Source organism: Strix aluco, chromosome 27 (genome assembly GCF_031877795.1).
Source record: "Strix aluco isolate bStrAlu1 chromosome 27, bStrAlu1.hap1, whole genome shotgun sequence".
Lineage (NCBI taxonomy): Eukaryota > Metazoa > Chordata > Aves > Strigiformes > Strigidae > Strix > Strix aluco.
Window position 1 is genome coordinate 3,331,978 of NC_133957.1, and position 6,086 is coordinate 3,338,063.

A 6,086-nucleotide genomic window follows, 5' to 3' on the forward strand; every position below is an offset into this window, starting at 1 on the left:
GCTTTCTTTCGTTCTGAACAAGTGTTACTGTTTTCTGCACAAAAGCGATTCCGCGAAGCAATGTGAACACCTTTGCTTCCCAGGCACAGAGAAGGTGCTAGCAGGGAATTCTCTGCCTGCCTTTCCCCAGTGCTCTGCAAGCTCTCCAGGACAACAGCAAATCTGGGGCTCTGTGCTTTCTTTCGTTCTGAACAAGTGTTAGTGTTTTCTGCACAAAAGCGATTCTGCGACGCAATGTGAACACTTCTGCTTCCCAGGCACAGAGAAGGTGCTAGCAGGGAATTCTCTGCCTGCCTTTCCCCAGTGCTCTGCAAGCTCTCCAGGACAACAGCAAATCTGGGGCTCTGTGCTTTCTTTCGTTCTGAACAAGTGTTAGTGTTTTCTGCACAAAAGCGATTCTGCGAAGCAATGTGAACACTCTGCTTCCCAGGCACAGAGAAGGTGCTAGCAGGGAATTCTCTGCCTGCCTTTCCCCAGTGCTCTGCAAGCTCTCCAGGACAACAGCAAATCTGGGGCTCTGTGCTTTCTTTCATTCTGAACAAGTGTTACTGTTTTCTGCACAAAAGCGATTCTGCGAAGCAATGTGAACAGGCACAGAGAAGGTGCTAGCAGGGAATTCTCTGCCTGCCTTTCCCCAGTGCTCTGCAAGCTCTCCAGGATAACATAAAATCTGGGGCTCTGTGCTTTCTTTCGTTCTGAACAAGTGTTACTGTTTTCTGCACAAAAGCGATTCCGCGAAGCAATGTGAACACTTCTGCTTCCCAGGCAGAGAGAAGGTGCTAGCAGGGAATTCTCTGCCTGCCTTTCCCCAGTGCTCTGCAAGCTCTCCAGGACAACAGCAAATCTGGGGCTCTGTGCTTTCTTTCGTTCTGAACAAGTGTTAGTGTTTTCTGCACAAAAGCGATTCTGCGACGCAATGTGAACACTTCTGCTTCCCAGGCACAGAGAAGGTGCTAGCAGGGAATTCTCTGCCTGCCTTTCCCCAGTGCTCTGCAAGCTCTCCAGGACAACAGCAAATCTGGGGCTCTGTGCTTTCTTTCGTTCTGAACAAGTGTTAGTGTTTTCTGCACAAAAGCGATTCTGCGAAGCAATGTGAACACTCTGCTTCCCAGGCACAGAGAAGGTGCTAGCAGGGAATTCTCTGCCTGCCTTTCCCCAGTGCTCTGCAAGCTCTCCAGGACAACAGCAAATCTGGGGCTCTGTGCTTTCTTTCGTTCTGAACAAGTGTTAGTGTTTTCTGCACAAAAGCGATTCTGCGAAGCAATGTGAACACGCACAGAGAAGGTGCTAGCAGGGAATTCTCTGCCTGCCTTTCCCCAGTGCTCTGCAAGCTCTCCAGGACAACATAAAATCTGGGGCTCTGTGCTTTCTTTCGTTCTGAACAAGTGTTACTGTTTTCTGCACAAAAGCGATTCCGCGAAGCAATGTGAACAACTCTGCTTCCCAGGCACAGAGAAGGTGCTAGCAGGGAATTCTCTGCCTGCCTTTCCCCAGTGCTCTGCAAGCTCTCCAGGACAACAGCAAATCTGGGGCTCTGTGCTTTCTTTCATTCTGAACAAGTGTTAGTGTTTTCCTCACAAAAGCGATTCTGCAAAGCAATGTGAACACTCTGCTTCCCAGGCACAGAGAAGGTGCTAGCAGGGAATGCTCTGTCTGCTTTTCCCCAGTGCTCTGCAAGCTCTCCAGGACAACAGAAAATCTGGGGCTCTGTGCTTTCTTTCGTTCTGAACAAGTGTTAGTGTTTTCTGCACAAAAGCGATTCTGCGAAGCAATGTGAACACTTCTGCTTCCCAGGCACAGAGAAGGTGCTAGCAGGGAATTCTCTGCCTGCCTTTCCCCAGTGCTCTGCAAGCTCTCCAGGACAACAGCAAATCTGGGGCTCTGTGCTTTCTTTCGTTCTGAACAAGTGTTACTGTTTTCTGCACAAAAGCGATTCTGCGAAGCAATGTGAACACCTCTGCTTCCCAGGCACAGAGAAGGTGCTAGCAGGGAATGCTCTGTCTGCTTTTCCCCAGTGCTCTGCAAGCTCTCCAGGACAACAGAAAATCTGGGGCTCTGTGCTTTCTTTCGTTCTGAACAAGTGTTAGTGTTTTCTGCACAAAAGCGATTCTGCGAAGCAATGTGAACACTCTGCTTCCCAGGCACAGAGAAGGTGCTAGCAGGGAATTCTCTGCCTGCCTTTCCCCAGTGCTCTGCAAGCTCTCCAGGACAACATAAAATCTGGGGCTCTGTGCTTTCTTTCGTTCTGAACAAGTGTTAGTCTTTTCTGCACAAAAGCGATTCTGCGAAGCAATGTGAACAGGCACAGAGAAGGTGCTAGCAGGGAATTCTCTGCCTGCCTTTCCCCAGTGCTCTGCAAGCTCTCCAGGACAACAGCAAATCTGGGGCTCTGTGCTTTCTTTCGTTCTGAACAAGTGTTACTGTTTTCTGCACAAAAGCGATTCTGCGAAGCAATGTGAACACTCTGCTTCCCAGGCAAAGAGAAGGTGCTAGCAGGGAATTCTCTGCCTGCCTTTCCCCAGTGCTCTGCAAGCTCTCCAGGACAACATAAAATCTGGGGCTCTGTTCTTTCTTTCGTTCTGAACAAGTGTTACTGTTTTCTGCACAAAAGCGATTCTGCGAAGCAATGTGAACACTTCTGCTTCCCAGGCACAGAGAAGGTGCTAGCAGGGAATTCTCTGCCTGCCTTTCCCCAGTGCTCTGCAAGCTCTCCAGGACAACATCAAATCTGGGGCTCTGTGCTTTCTTTCGTTCTGAACAAGTGTTACTGTTTTCTGCACAAAAGCGATTCTGCGAAGCAATGTGAACAGGCACAGAGAAGGTGCTAGCAGGGAATTCTCTGCCTGCCTTTCCCCAGTGCTCTGCAAGCTCTCCAGGACAACATAAAATCTGGGGCTCTGTGCTTTCTTTCGTTCTGAACAAGTGTTACTGTTTTCTGCACAAAAGCGATTCTGCGACGCAATGTGAACACCTTTGCTTCCCAGGCACAGAGAAGGTGCTAGCAGGGAATTCTCTGCCTGCCTTTCCCCAGTGCTCTGCAAGCTCTCCAGGACAACAGCAATTCTGGGGCTCTGTGCTTTCTTTCGTTATGAACAACTGTTACTGTTTTCTGCACAAAAGCGATTCTGCGAAGCAATGTGAACTCTCTGCTTCCCAAGCACAGAGAAGGTGCTAGCAGGGAATTCTCTGCCTGCCTTTCCCCAGTGCTCTGCAAGCTCTCCAGGACAACATAAAATCTGGGGCTCTGTGCTTTCTTTCGTTCTGAACAAGTGTTACTCTTTTCTGCACAAAAGTCATTCTGTGAGGCAATGTGAACACTTCTGCTTCCCAGGCAGAGAGAAGGTGCTAGCAGGGAATTCTCTGCCTGCCTTTCCCCAGTGCTCTGCAAGCTCTCCAGGACAACAGCAATTCTGGGGCTCTGTGCTTTCTTTCATTCTGAACAAGTGTTAGTGTTTTCTGCACAAAAGCGATTCTGCGAAGCAATGTGAACACTCTGCTTCCCAGGCACAGAGAAGGTGCTAGCAGGGAATTCTCTGCCTGCCTTTCCCCAGTGCTCTGCAAGCTCTCCAGGACAACAGCAAATCTGGGGCTCTGTGCTTTCTTTCATTCTGAACAAGTGTTACTGTTTTCTGCACAAAAGCGATTCTGCGAAGCAATGTGAACAGGCACAGAGAAGGTGCTAGCAGGGAATTCTCTGCCTGCCTTTCCCCAGTGCTCTGCAAGCTCTCCAGGATAACATAAAATCTGGGGCTCTGTGCTTTCTTTCGTTCTGAACAAGTGTTACTGTTTTCTGCACAAAAGCGATTCTGCGAAGCAATGTGAACACTTCTGCTTCCCAGGCAGAGAGAAGGTGCTAGCAGGGAATTCTCTGCCTGCCTTTCCCCAGTGCTCTGCAAGCTCTCCAGGACAACAGCAAATCTGGGGCTCTGTGCTTTCTTTCGTTCTGAACAAGTGTTAGTGTTTTCTGCACAAAAGCGATTCTGCGACGCAATGTGAACACTTCTGCTTCCCAGGCACAGAGAAGGTGCTAGCAGGGAATTCTCTGCCTGCCTTTCCCCAGTGCTCTGCAAGCTCTCCAGGACAACAGCAAATCTGGGGCTCTGTGCTTTCTTTCGTTCTGAACAAGTGTTAGTGTTTTCTGCACAAAAGCGATTCTGCGAAGCAATGTGAACACTCTGCTTCCCAGGCACAGAGAAGGTGCTAGCAGGGAATTCTCTGCCTGCCTTTCCCCAGTGCTCTGCAAGCTCTCCAGGACAACAGCAAATCTGGGGCTCTGTGCTTTCTTTCGTTCTGAACAAGTGTTAGTGTTTTCTGCACAAAAGCGATTCTGCGAAGCAATGTGAACACTTCTGCTTCCCAGGCACAGAGAAGGTGCTAGCAGGGAATTCTCTGCCTGCCTTTCCCCAGTGCTCTGCAAGCTCTCCAGGACAACATCAAATCTGGGGCTCTGTGCTTTCTTTCGTTCTGAACAAGTGTTAGTCTTTTCTGCACAAAAGCGATTCTGCGAAGCAATGTGAACAGGCACAGAGAAGGTGCTAGCAGGGAATTCTCTGCCTGCCTTTCCCCAGTGCTCTGCAAGCTCTCCAGGACAACAGCAAATCTGGGGCTCTGTGCTTTCTTTCGTTCTGAACAAGTGTTACTGTTTTCTGCACAAAAGCGATTCTGCGAAGCAATGTGAACACCTCTGCTTGCCAGGCACAGAGAAGGTGCTAGCAGGGAATGCTCTGCCTGCCTTTCCCCAGTGCTCTGCAAGCTCTCCAGGACAACATAAAATCTGGGGCTCTGTGCTTTCTTTCGTTCTGAACAAGTGTTAGTGTTTTCTGCACAAAAGCGATTCTGCGAAGCAATGTGAACACTCTGCTTCCCAGGCAAAGAGAAGGTGCTAGCAGGGAATTCTCTGCCTGCCTTTCCCCAGTGCTCTGCAAGCTCTCCAGGACAACATAAAATCTGGGGCTCTGTTCTTTCTTTCGTTCTGAACAAGTGTTACTGTTTTCTGCACAAAAGCGATTCTGCGAAGCAATGTGAACACTTCTGCTTCCCAGGCACAGAGAAGGTGCTAGCAGGGAATTCTCTGCCTGCCTTTCCCCAGTGCTCTGCAAGCTCTCCAGGACAACAGCAAATCTGGGGCTCTGTGCTTTCTTTCGTTCTGAACAAGTGTTACTGTTTTCTGCACAAAAGCGATTCTGCGAAGCAATGTGAACAGGCACAGAGAAGGTGCTAGCAGGGAATTCTCTGCCTGCCTTTCCCCGGTGCTCTGCAAGCTCTCCAGGACAACATAAAATCTGGGGCTCTGTGCTTTCTTTCGTTCTGAACAAGTGTTACTGTTTTCTGCACAAAAGCGATTCCGCGAAGCAATGTGAACACCTTTGCTTCCCAGGCACAGAGAAGGTGCTAGCAGGGAATTCTCTGCCTGCCTTTCCCCAGTGCTCTGCAAGCTCTCCAGGACAACAGCAAATCTGGGGCTCTGTGCTTTCTTTCGTTCTGAACAAGTGTTAGTGTTTTCTGCACAAAAGCGATTCTGCGACGCAATGTGAACACTTCTGCTTCCCAGGCACAGAGAAGGTGCTAGCAGGGAATTCTCTGCCTGCCTTTCCCCAGTGCTCTGCAAGCTCTCCAGGACAACAGCAAATCTGGGGCTCTGTGCTTTCTTTCGTTCTGAACAAGTGTTAGTGTTTTCTGCACAAAAGCGATTCTGCGAAGCAATGTGAACACTCTGCTTCCCAGGCACAGAGAAGGTGCTAGCAGGGAATTCTCTGCCTGCCTTTCCCCAGTGCTCTGCAAGCTCTCCAGGACAACAGCAAATCTGGGGCTCTGTGCTTTCTTTCGTTCTGAACAAGTGTTAGTGTTTTCTGCACAAAAGCGATTCTGCGAAGCAATGTGAACACGCACAGAGAAGGTGCTAGCAGGGAATTCTCTGCCTGCCTTTCCCCAGTGCTCTGCAAGCTCTCCAGGACAACATAAAATCTGGGGCTCTGTGCTTTCTTTCGTTCTGAACAAGTGTTACTGTTTTCTGCACAAAAGCGATTCCGCGAAGCAATGTGAACACCTCTGCTTCCCAGGCAGAGAGAAGGCGCTAGCAGGGAATT